Source organism: Mus caroli, unplaced genomic scaffold (assembly GCF_978045245.1).
Source record: "Mus caroli unplaced genomic scaffold, Mus_caroli_1 scaffold_1, whole genome shotgun sequence".
Classification (NCBI taxonomy): domain Eukaryota; kingdom Metazoa; phylum Chordata; class Mammalia; order Rodentia; family Muridae; genus Mus; species Mus caroli.
In genome coordinates, this window is record NW_028227256.1 from 191976834 (window position 1) to 191990113 (window position 13280).

The following is a 13280-nucleotide window of genomic DNA, read 5'->3' on the forward strand; positions in this document are numbered from 1 at the left end:
TGAAACAATGTTCCAAGAGTTAGGGTCAAGGAATCTAGAGCTTTGTCCGAAGGTTCCAGGAGCTACTGTGATTGACACATAATTCCCTGGGCTGGGATTTGGCCTGTATAAATGGGAGACAGTAAACTGAGCACTGGTATTCATCAATCTCTGCTTCATGACTACTGGTACATTGTGACCAGTTGCCTCAGGCACCTGCCACCAGGACTTTTTCACCACAATGGATGAATTGAGAACTGAGAGCCCAAACAAATTCTACAGCTTTTAGTTTGCTTTTGTCAGGTTATCACAGCAACAAGAAAAGTAACTAAGCAAAGCTTTTAGAGGGGTATAGAAAATGTACACGGTTTCAAGGGTTCTTTCCTGTGAGGAGTGGGTGTGGCAGCAGTCCCAAGATGGTGCCCGGGACTGCAGCTAAGTCTTATGACTTGCACCTGACTTCCTCATACACCTGAAAATAGCCACGACCATCGTGAGAGCTGCGCAGGTGCACCATGATGCTGGCAGTATAAACAAGTCCATATTTGGTGGAGACATGCCCCTGCTGCCCTGATTGGCTGAAGCTGCATGCCTGGTGAGGTGACACCGCCTGCTGTGAGTGGATGAGGGCTGAGAGTATATAAGGGTGGGGGGTGGGGAGAAAAAGATGAAGTGAGAGAGATGAAGACTGAAATTTGCTGAATAAACTGCTGTTAGAAGAACTGGTGGTCATGTTGTTCTTGCTGGTCGAGAGCAGATGCCACACTTTCCAGGTGAACCTGGAAACTGTCATGTTTGTCAAGGGTACTAGCTCACTAGTGGACAATGCCAGAGGCTGGATGGCTTATGAGCCAAAGTTCTTTCTCTTAATTCCAAAAGCAAGAGATACAGAACCAAAGTTAGATCAATGTTTGTATCCACTAGGGACTCCATGCTTGCCTTCCCAAAGACTCATCTTTTTCTTGTGGCTTTTGATCCCCCTTGCTTGGCTTGTGTCCTGATTTCTGGAAGTAATTAGGACAGCAGTCATGTAGGGTCAAGAACAATTTAACAGTCTCCTATGAGCTTATGTAACTTTTAAGAGATGTTATCTCTGGGTCTGAGAGAAGATCCAACAAGTAAAAGCTCTTGTTGTGCAAGCTTGCTGATTAAAGTTTGTTTTGTATCTGGAAGCTTGTGACAGAAGTGGGGAGCTGGATTCAGCAAATTCTCTTCTCCCTCTGCACACATACCACAGCAGACATGTTCTTCTTCTCATCCCACACTAATAAAAAGAAATAAATAAATTTATAATAATAAATAATAACAATAATTTAAAATGATTTAAAACAAGCTATTATCAAGAGCAGTCACATTCTAGGATACTGGGTGTCCAGACCTCAACACATTTTGGAGAAACGTGTAATTGTTACAATTATTCCCAATAACCAAAGTTAAAATCACTAACCATAAGCAGGAATGTCTTTGAAAAAATGAAGGTGTGATATACACATAATAAATTTCCCATCTTTGAATGTTTAATTTGTCACTTTCATAATTCCCATCATTCTTCATTTCTTTGTATAGATTTACTTTCCTGCCTGGCATTTCTTCTGCCTGAGGAAATTCATTTAATGTATCTCATTGTATGTTGCCACTGGTAATTTGTTTTTTCAGTTTTTGTTTTCTTAGAAAACTTATTTTTATTTCACTCTTTAAAGATATTTCTACCTAGAACAAAGTCCTCTCTAATTTCTTTTAAAAAGTATGGTTTTCAGCCTTCATAGGTGTTACTTGACTTGTGTGATTTCTATTTTTTTTTTAATTTTTTCAAAAAATTTTAAAATTTGTCTGGACAATTACTTGGTCTATCTGTTATTTGTCTTTTCTTCTGCCTTCCATAAATATTTTCTCTGATTTTCAGTAATTTGATCACAAAGCATCTCAGGATTTTGTTTGCTTACTTTTGATAGTGCTCTCTAAAATATCCCTGTATCTTTGTTTTGATCAGTGTCATTTAAAAAGTTCTCCATTATTATATTATGATATTTTGTTCATTTTATTTTCTATTTTTGAGCTCAAGTGCATGGTTAACTCATATTATATCAGTCTATAGCTTTTTAATTTCTACTATCTCTTTTCTCTATCTCTCTTCTATTTTCTTCTCTCTCCCTTCTCTCTTCCTTCTCTCCTCTGTGTCTGTGTCTACATCTCTGTCTTATATTTCTTCTCTTCCCCTCTCCTTCCATGTTTCTTCCTTCACCTCTCTCTCATCTTTTCTTCCTCTTTTAGCTCTCTTTCTCATCCTCCTTTTCTTCCTCCCAATTCTCCCATATGGGTCTTGTCTCTAGGTACCATTCTGATGAGTGCTCAGCCTCCTGAAAGCATGTTTATTTTGCATTGTTAATGCAGGTTAAAGGCCAGACATTTTATGCAGAATACTTGTCCTTGAGAAAAACATTATCTACATTTAAAAGTAGACCCACTGCCTCTATCAAATGATTGCTGTCGGAGGTTCAATGCCTTGACCAGGAATTGAACTGGGCAAGGTCTGCTTTGACCCTAGAGGTCTCCTTCATTGAATCACTTGCTTTACTTCCATCTAACATGGTCCTGGCTTGGCATGAAGTTGGAGATGCCATTGGTAGTTGCCATTTTGAGTATTAGACTTCTCTATGACTCTACCTTAGAGAGGCTCTCTCTCCAAGCAATATCCCTTCACGTGGTAAACTGTACATGGAAGTGGTAGGATGATGGAATGGCTCAGCAGGTAAAGTACTTCCCAATAAGTCCAGCAATCTGAACTTGATCTCATATGGTAGAAGGAAAGAGACAACTCTGGTTAATTCAAGTAAGTTGCTCTCTAACCTCCATGTGCATACCATGGCACATGTGTGTTTAAGTGAGTACACTCATAAATAGATACATAGATAAATAAATAAATAAATAAATAAATAAATAAATAAATGTAATTTTTAAAAATGAAAGATTGGATTTGACTTCTGTTCTAGAAATGCCCAGTGTTCCTGGCTTTAAGGTAGATATTCTTCATAGTCCTTCCCTTCCTCTATGGGAGTAGGGGACTTGGTGGTCATTACTATGATGTCTTCTGTCCTTCCCCATCTACCAGTGTCTTTTTTCTTTCATCTTCTTGATCCATCCAATTTACTAGCCATTTCCCTGTGACTTGACCTTTATTTTTCCATTGGAGAGAAGAATCTTGAAACAGATCTGGCTACGTATTTCAGCTGAACGCACCCCAAGCTTTACCAGACTTAGGTCTATATTTGTTACTCCTTAGATGTTAGACAAGCTGGCTGATATTTGATATCACTCTTTGATGAGTTCAAGAAAGTAATAGTTTTTGTAGATTACCCACCCATTTGTTATGAGTTTGAGAACCATACCTTTTCCACCTTTCTAAATCTTAAGTGGAAGCTGATTACTCTGTTGTTTCCTTTTAACAATACTGAGCCTATTCACAAAGCCTCTCAAACCATGGTGTTGATGGATGGTAGGTAGATGTAGAGATGAGGTAACATGGACCAGCAGAATTTTACAAGACATCAGTGGGTAGGTTTTACTTCAGTAAATTGGTGACAGGCTGTCAAGAAAAGATAAATGTTACAGGAACATTAGATAATAGTCTTTGGAAATTATTGAAAAAATTTTAAAATGTTATATGGTCAGCTTTTATAAATGCTGCATGGACACTTGGGACAATATATTAATTTCATGGTGATTAACTAAAAGTGATTAATCTTACAGATTAAAGTCTGTTTTATAAAGTATGCCAGTTTTCACTAATTAAATTGTTTGAATGTGTCTCTTTTTGTATTTATAAACTATCAAAAGTAACTCTTTGTCTCCATCATCCTAAGTTTTATATGAACTAAGTCATACTGATATGCAATGAGGATTACATGGTAGTATGATTCATAAAGATTAAGTAAGGTCTTTCTTCCCTCAGCTTATGATTACACAATCATTATAACATAATGTAAAATATCATTTTCTTATATATCACTTTCAAGATTGTTTTAACTTTAGTACTTATATTTTTTTACAATAATCAAATTAGCATCCCACTATAGTTCTGCTCACATCAACTGATGTCTCTGGCTGATAGTTCCCTCTTATTCCTTTCTTGGGTTCTCACACTTGATTCCTGTATTTGTCAACAGGATCAACTCAGAGGATGAATTTTTTTCTAAAGGATATATGGCTGGGGTATTTTTAAAACCCTTACATATGTAAAAATCTGCTGCCACAACTCATGAACTCCTCTGTTATCCAGAGTCATTCTATTACGAGTGGTTGGAAATTCTAATTAGTTCTACAAATAAAATGATGGAAGAGGCACAGATTTGAAAGCTGACAAGAAAGGTCACTAAGTCATTCAGGTACAGGGTAGGCTCCTTACCTGACTGTAGAGCAATCTCATTCCGCTTCTAGCATCACATGGATTTGGATTCCAAGAAGCTAATTCTAGTTGATATGGCATCATTGAATTATTTCATTAGCTTCTAATATTCTGATTGGGGTTTTTTTTGTCTGTTCTTGGATATTGCAGTAGGAAGCTGAAAAGAGTATAACAGCCACGTTAATCAATTTTCACGATATTCCCTCACTAAATGATATTTAAGGGGTTCCACGGCTCATTCAACTAAGGAAGCTTCACCAATGCTCAAAAGTTTATTTATTCATGTTCAGACACTGATGTAACTGTAAATTTGTCACAAATGAAGTCGTTACCAATCAAAAAAATAATGTCCTGGGGTAGGTTCTTAATGTGGAGTTTCCAGAACAGTGATTTTGAGAACCTTGGTGCCTCACTAACAACTTTGTGCAGGGTACTCAGCAAGCACTCACTGGGTGCTCCCTGACCTGAATTCCTAGGTGTGGTACTTAGGCTGTTTCTGCACCCAATACTCAGAGGTGACTTTCCAAGCTCCCCAAATCCAAACCAGCTGAACCACCACCTCTACTTTCTCCTAGTAGAACTGCCAAAGGCAAAATGGAGAGGATTCAAAATCAGTCATGGACAAAGACCCAGTAGCTCCAGAGTGGGTAGCCAACTCTTCAAATGAAGGACAATTGAAAGCACAAAGAACATCTCTGGGACTGGATTAGAAGCTCTCTGCTCCCACTATGAAATCTGATTAGGAGCCAAGGAAGCTCATGCTTTTTAATAATCTCTTGACTCTAGCATCGGCAGCATCTCTGAATTTGATGGCAGCTTAATTTACAGCAGACAGGTTAAGTGGTAAGAATTTTCCAGTAGTGGTGGTGAACTAACATTTTCCAAAAGGAAAAAAAAAAGTTAAAATCTGCAGGATGACAGCTGTGCAGCTCATTATTTCCTCTGAAAGGGCCAGCTCTGCGGGCTGTCCCTGCTCTTCAGCTTCCTATATGGTACCAGCTTCAAATCATTCATCCCTAAGTGCTCATACTGTTCTGAAAGTCACAATCTCTACCTGATCTGTACCTGCAAAGCATCCAGAGCTCATCTGACCCCAGGAGTTCTCAGAGAAGCCCTGCAACTCAGCAATAACAGGGCCTATAAATGCTGTTCCATAGCCTATTTTCAAAGAAAATTCTATTCAAAGGAAATCTTATATGTAAGATTTCATTTAAAATGTAAAATTAGCATCTTAAAAGCATAGTGGTTGAGTCTATGAATCAACCCAACTGGGCTTTGTCTAGGTATGTCCAGGGGGCATCCATGTTGGAATTGGTCAAATGGCTAAAGCACACAGCCCTTCCCATTGTGGACCTCATTCAGTCCACTGAGGCCCAAATAAAACAAAAATGCAGAGGAGAGATGGATTAACACCTGCCTGACTACATGTACTATGATAACTTCTCCTGCCCTCAGTATTCCTCATTTTCTAGACACATGTGTAAACCTATGTTATGAGCCACCTGGCTCTCAGAACTTGGGGCTCCTAGGCTTCAAGGTTGACGATGGCAGATCATGGGGCTTCTCAGCTTCAATAATCATGTCAGCCTGAGTCTTGAGACAAGTCTCTTCATATTTATGCACAGGGCACACATCAATGTCTATGAATTCTATGTTTTGAGAACTTGAGAATACACTGTGAGAAAGACAATCAGATAGATAGATAGATAGATAGATAGATAGATAGATAGATAGATGATAGATAGATAGATAGATAGATAGATAGATAGATAGATAGATGATAGATAGATAGATAGATAGATAGATAGATGATAGATAGATAGATAGATAGACAGACAGACAGACAGACAGACAGAATCCACTACATTGATGTGTGTTAGATGATAGTCTCAGATAAAAAGCCAGCCAGGAAAAAAACTGAGAGTATGGAAGCAGAGCTGACCAACAAATGTACTGTAGTTTTACTAGGTCTATTCTGTGAAGATGGAGAAATTACTAAGAGAATACAGAAGCCCCAGCGGGAGGGATGTCCACAGTCTTGTCCTGACTGTGCTGCATCTCCAGAACATTTCTATAACTCCAGGGCAGACATGCCGCAGGCCCCAAAATGTTTCAGGTTATCAACTTCTTTACCTAGTGGTCTACCAGGAATTCAGTGGTACTAGCTGAGCTTTATTCTATTGAGCTGTGTCTGTGAACTACCTTCAGATGGTTTTGTTTATGTGGGGACTGATCTTTATTAGTCAAAAAAAATGTTCTGCTGGTATGAAATGTCTATCTCTAGTGGTTCCATCACAATTTTTAAGGTCAGAGGCTGTTTGGAACCTTAAATAGTATCTTGGTAAAGTAGGGTACAATCACTGTGGGAGCAGCCTTGAGGGATCACAAGAGCTGGGGAGTGGCTAAGAGAGCATGAAACCAATGTCTTAATTTGACAGCTACAAATACCTTAGTCATAGAGTTGCAAATAGAAACACTCTCCTCTGACCTCCATCTTAATGTCCTACTCTACACATTTACATGGCTTGAAATTGAAATGTTATAGGCTCATATTCTGATTGGTTATTCCCCAGTAGGTGGTGCTATTTGGGGAGAGAGTGGGGAGACCTTTAGGACATGAGGCTTAGAAGTTTCTCATGTAGATTCTTGGAAATATGTTATCTTTCTTTTTTTAAGATTTATTTATTTATTATATGTAAGTATACTGTAGCTGTCTTCAGACACCCCGGAGGAGGGCATCAGATCTCATTGTGGATGGTTGTGAGTTACCATGTGGTTGCTGGGATTTGAACTCAGGACCTTCGGAAGAGCAGTCAGTGCTCTTAACTGCTGAGCCATCTCTCCAGCAAAACATTTTCTTTTTTCTTTCTCTTTTTTAAGGATTTATTATACGAAATATGTTACAGCCCACTTCCTGTCTTGCTTTCTTCTTCCTGTTGTACCATGATGTGAACAGCCTCTGCTATACTCTCTCACCCACTTTGCCCACCCTGGTGGCAAAATAAGTCTTTACTTTCTCTGATGTTAATTCAATGTTTACTTTCTCTGATGTTACTTCTACCTTTATTAATTTTATTTTATTTTATTTTATTTTAAATGTGTATCTGCCTTCTTAGAAGTCCATATTCACACAATTATAAATTCCATAGTAGTGAAAATTAACAGACTACTGTTATAAACAACAGGGATAAAACTGCAATAGAGTGGTGGTAGCTCTTGAGAAAGGATACAAATAAATACATTCTCTATAATTCTAATATAATTATTTAAAGTATATATAGTGAGTATCTGCACATACCAATTTTCAGTATGCCAATTTTTTTTAATTAGGTAATTTCCTCAATTACATTTCCAATGCTATCCAAAAAGTCCCCAATACACTCCCCCCCCCCAGTCCCCCACCCACCCACCCCCACCCCTTGGCCCTGGCATTCCCCTGTACTGGGGCATATAAAGTTGACAAGTCCAATGGGCCTCTCTTTCCAGTGATGGCCTACTAGGCCATCTTTTGATACAAATGCAGCTAGAGACAAGAGCTCTGGGGTACTGGTTAGTTCATAATAATGATCCACCTATGGGGTTGCAGTTCCCTTTAGCTCCTTGGGTACTTTCTCTAGCTCCTCCATTGGGGGCCCTGTGATCCATCCAATAGCTGACTATGAGCATCCACTTCTGTGTTTGCTAGGCCCCGGCATTGTCTCACAAGAGACAGCTATATCTGGGTCCTTTCAGCAAAATCTTGCTAGTGTATGCAATGGTGTCAGCGTTTGGAAGCTGATTATGGGATGGATCCCTGGATATGGCAGTCTTTAGATGGTCCATCCTTTCTTCACAGCTCCAAACTTTATCTCTATAACTCTTTCCATGGGTGTTTTGTTCCCAATTCCAAGAAGGGGCACAGTGTCCACACTTTGGTCTTCGTTCTTCTTGAGTTTCATGCGTTTAACAAATTGTATCTTATATCTTGGGTATCCTAAGTTTTTGGGCTAATATCCACTTATCAGTGAGTACATATTGTGTGAGTTCCTTTGTGAATATGTTACCTCACTCAGAATGATGCCCTCCAGATCCATCCATTTGCCTAGGAATTTCATAAATTCATTCCTTTTAATAGCTGAGTAGTACTCCATTGTGTAAATGTACCACATTTTCGGTATCCATTCCTCTGTTGAGGGGCATCTGGGTTCTTTCCAGCTTCTGGCTATTATAAATAAGGCTGCTATGAACATAGTGGAGCATGTGTCCTTCTTACCGGTTGGAACATCTTCTGGATATATGCCCAGGAGAGGTATTGCTGGATCCTCTGGTAGTATTATGTCCAATTTTCTGAGGAACCGCCAAACTGATTTCCAGAGTGGTTGTACAAGCTTGCAATCCCACCAACAATGAAGGAGTGTTCCTCTTTCTCTACATCCTCGCCAGCATCTGCTGTCACCTGAATTTTTGATCTTAGCCATTCTGACTGGTGTGAGGTGGAATCTCAGGGTTGTTTTCATTTGCATTTCCCTGATGATTAAGGATGATGAACATTTTTTCAGGTGCTTCTCTGCCATTCGGTATTCCTCAGGTGAGAATTCTTTGTTCAGTTCTGAGCCCCATTTTTTAACGGGGTTATTTGATTTTCTGGAGTCCACCTTCTTGAGTTCCTTATATATATTGGATATTAGTCCCCTATCTGATTTAGGATAGGTAAAGATCCTTTCCCAATCTGTTGGTGGTCTTTTTGTCTTATTGACGGAGTCTTTTGCCTTGCAGAAGCTTTGCAACTTTATGAGGTCCCATTTATTGATTCTCGATCTTACAGCGCAAGCCTTTGCTGTTCTATTCAGGAATTTTTCCCCTGTACCCATATGTTCGAGGCTTTTCCCTACTTTCTCCTCTATAAGTTTCAGTGTCTCTGGTTTTATGTGGAGTTCCTTAATCCACTTAGATTTGACCTTGGTACAAGGAGATAGGAATGGATCAATTCGCATTCTTCTACATGATAACCGCCAGTTGTGTCAGCACCATTTGTTGAAAATGCTGTCTTTTTTCCACTGGATGGTTTTTGCTCCCTTGTCAAAGATCAAGTGACCATAGGTATGTGGGTTGATCTCAGGGTCTTCAATTCTGTTCCATTGGTCTACTTGTCTGTCGTTATACCAGTACCATGCAGTTTTTATCACAATTGCTCTGTAGTACAGCTTTAGGTCAGGCATGGTGATTCCTCCAGAGGTTCTTTTATCCTTGAGAAGAATTTTTGCTATCCTAGGTTTTTTGTTGTTCCAGATGAATTTGCAGATTGCCCTTTCCAATTCGTTGAAGAATTGAGTTGGAATTTTGATGGGGATTGCATTGAATCTGTAGATTGCTTTTGGCAAGTAGCCATTTTTACAATGTTGATCCTGCCAATCCATGAGCATGGGAGGTTTTTCTATCTTCTGAGATCTTCTTTAATTTCTTTCTTCAGGGACTTGAAGTTCTTGTCATACAGATCTTTCACTTCCTTAGTTAGAGTCACGCCAAGGTATTTTATATTGTTTGTGACTATTGAGAAGGGTGTTGTTTCCCTAATTTCCTTCTCTGCTTGTTTATCCTTTGTGTACAGAAAGGCCATTGACTTGCTTGAGTTAATTTTATATCCAGCTACTTCACCGAAGCTATTTATCAGGCTTAGGAGTTCTCTGGTGGAATTTTTAGGGTCACTTATGTATACTATCATATCATCTGCAAAAAGCGATATTTTGACTTATTCTTTTCCGATTTGTATCCCCTTGATCTCCTTTTGTTGTCTAATGGCTCTGGCTAGGACTTCAAGTACAATTATTAATTTTAGCTAGTGACTATGTGCTGATTTCCTTCCTACTGTGACTTGGTTGAGGAAATAGAATTCCATTCCTGTTCCTGATTATAGTATATAGTACATAGTACACAGTACACAGTACACAGTACACAGTACACAGTACACAGTACACAGTACACAGTACAACACAGAACAACACAGAACACAGTACACAGTACACAGTACACAGTACACAGTACACAGTACACAGTACACAGTACACAGTATACAGTATACAGTATACAGTATACAGTATACAGTATATAGTATATAGTTAGTTTCCACTTTCTTGATTCTTTAAAGGAGGTTCACAGAAAGGATGTAGAATCAGAGATGAGACACAAATCCTATAAAAATCTTTTAAAATCCAGGAGAGAAGATTATAGCCTGACCTAACTGGAATATTGAAATATGGCATGTAGGTCAGCATGTGGTCTATATATTATGTGAAATATTTATAATGAATATACATTTATGTTTCTTATCAAAATCAATGTTATATTTTTGAAGGATACTATCGGTACATCATTTCTTATAGGAAAGACTCCTGATTCCTATGGAAAATTATGAAAAACATATAGAGTACCTATGCATGGCTCTGGTCCTCCAGAGACTGCCAGACTCCAGTCAGCAAGTCAACAAAATTCCCTTTCTCTTACAATGTGCAGGCTTGTGATAACATCAAACATAAAAAAAAAAAAAAAAAGTAGGACTAACACTGCTGACCTCTGAAGTTTCCAAGTCTTCTTCTTTTCTAATGCTGTTGTCCTTGGGGCCTAGTTACCATATTGTGGCATGACTAGGCCATGTGGAGAGGTGCCAGAGTGTGTTCCAGTTGAAAAGCCCATGAAGCCTTCACCAGATAGTCAATATCAGCCCAAACACATGAGAGAATGAGACCCCAGTGACACCAGCCCTCTCAGAGCACCTGGCTGCTATGATATGAGGATGAAATGTCCCTGCTAAACCCAGTAGATCTAGTAATTAGCAGATCTATGAGTGATACGAGGACAGTCACTTTTTCAACCATACAAGGATTCAGAGTAGCTTATTATATAGCCAGAGTAGTCAGAAGGAATTTAAGTATCTAAAGTGGAAAGCTTTTATTTCAAAATTCTACATGGGTGAAAGTACCTTTCATGGTAGTGGACCAAGTTCCTTACATGGAATCAGGATAGGCATCAAATGGGTGAACATCAAAACTCTGTAAGCTGAGGCTTCATGGCCCTGGAGAAGGCTTTAAGCAGTGACAGAAATGGTTGGGGGAGGGTAGTGAAAGGGGATCTTGAGACAAAGCTACAGGAAATTCAATAGAATTGCTATCTGCCATCTACATTGACACAGGAGATTTACCTAATATACTGGATGGTAGGACTCAGATTTCCAGGCAGAATGTTAAAGGACAGTGTTCTCTTAATCCCAACGGTTTATACTAAAATGCAAAAGGAAAGTGATAACTGTCCGCGATAGAGGAAGCAGGAAATGGTCACTAGGTCTGGCGAGATGGCCTGGGGTAAAATGCTTGCCACAGAAGCATGAGAACAGGAGTTAGAACCCTAGCATTCACTTAATAGTTGGGTGAGTCAGGAATATCCCCAGATCTCATTGGCCAGCCCAGGTAAGTCAATGTCCTCTGGTTCAGTGAGGGATACTGTCTCCAAAGATGGAGAGTGATAGCAGACCTCTAGTGTCCACACATATGTGTATATATGCATGAATATCCCACTCTAAGATATATGAGCTAGTGTGAATGATAAATTCCCCACATAGGTTCAGGTATTTGAATGACTGAACCATAGTTGATGGTGCTGTCTGGGGAGGTTATGGAATCTTTATGAGGTGGTGCCTTGCTAGGAGGAATACATCACTGAGGGCAGGCTTCAAGAGTTTATAGCCTTGTCCCATTTCCTATATTCTCTCTCTCTCCCTCTCCCCCCTCTCTTCCCCCCTCTTTTCTTCCCCTTCCCTCTGTCTCTTTGTCTCTGCTCTCTCTCTCTCTCTCTCTCTCTCTCTCTCTCTCTCTCTCTCTCTCTCTCTCTCTCTCTGTGTGTGTGTGTGTGTGTATATATATACACGTGCACATGCATGCATGCATGTCCCACTAGGGCTGCCTGCTGCTGTGTCTTCCCTGCCATTGTGGAATCTTTCTAGAACCACAGTCTCAAAAAATGCTTCCTTCTATTAGCTACCATGGGCATAGTATTTTATTATAGAAACAAAGGTTACTAACACAGTATATGTATAAAAACATATTTCTACTTTAAAATGTCTAGACAAATAGTTATAATGACATTATTGATAATGATTAAAAGCTGAATTTATCCAGATGTCCACTGACTGGTGAGTGATAGATAAAATGTAGTCCAGAGTTCTGATGACTTCATTAGAATTCTCATCCCTGTGATAAATGGTAAAAGGAAACAACTTGAAGAAGAATTTATCTTGGCTCAGGGTTTTAGGCATTGGTGAGCTGGCATCATAGCTATGTAACTGAGGGGAGACTGATTATCAGATCAGAGAATATGATCCAGAACATATTATGGGGACAGACTAGCTCAGTTAAAGGTAAATATAATAAGAGAGGAATGGCCTGGGAAACAGGAAACTCTTTAAAGTAACTCAGTCACTTCACCCAGGTAGGCATCCCTCCTAAATGTTCCACAGCAAGCCCCCAAAGAACTGCCATCTGGAGGCCAAGCCTTTAACACATGAGCCTACAGGAGACACTTAGTATCTAACCCATAATGCAATGCAAGAATATTGATTGTATTTGACATTATAAAAAGATGAAATATCACTATATGTTATAATCTGGATAAACTATGAAAAAGTAAGTCAACTTCACACACCTATACCCACAGACAACACACTATATAATATCATTTTATAGAACAGCCATTAGATGAGACCCCAGAGAAAAAGTAAATGGCCAGCACTTGAGGACATGGAGACTTCAGGGAAGAAAATGAATAGAGTGCGCATGCAAAGGATTTAGGGTTTCAGTTTGTATGGACAAAATGCCTTTAAATAGGCTGTGAAAACATTGCCCAAGAGTTTGAACACATTAACAACACCTAA

General features: G+C 39.2%; 1 long non-coding RNA gene across 1 annotated transcript; it reads right to left on the bottom strand.

Annotated features, from left to right (window-relative positions):
• Positions 1 to 1026: 1026 nt before the first annotated feature.
• Positions 1027 to 4534, bottom strand: LOC110301411 (uncharacterized). Its single transcript, XR_002378712.2, has 3 exons — positions 4382 to 4534; positions 3366 to 3562; positions 1027 to 1243 (listed from the first exon to the last, which is right to left on the bottom strand). It is a non-coding gene; the product is annotated as an uncharacterized LOC110301411 (long non-coding RNA).
• Between the last annotated feature and the right edge of the window lie 8746 nt (positions 4535 to 13280).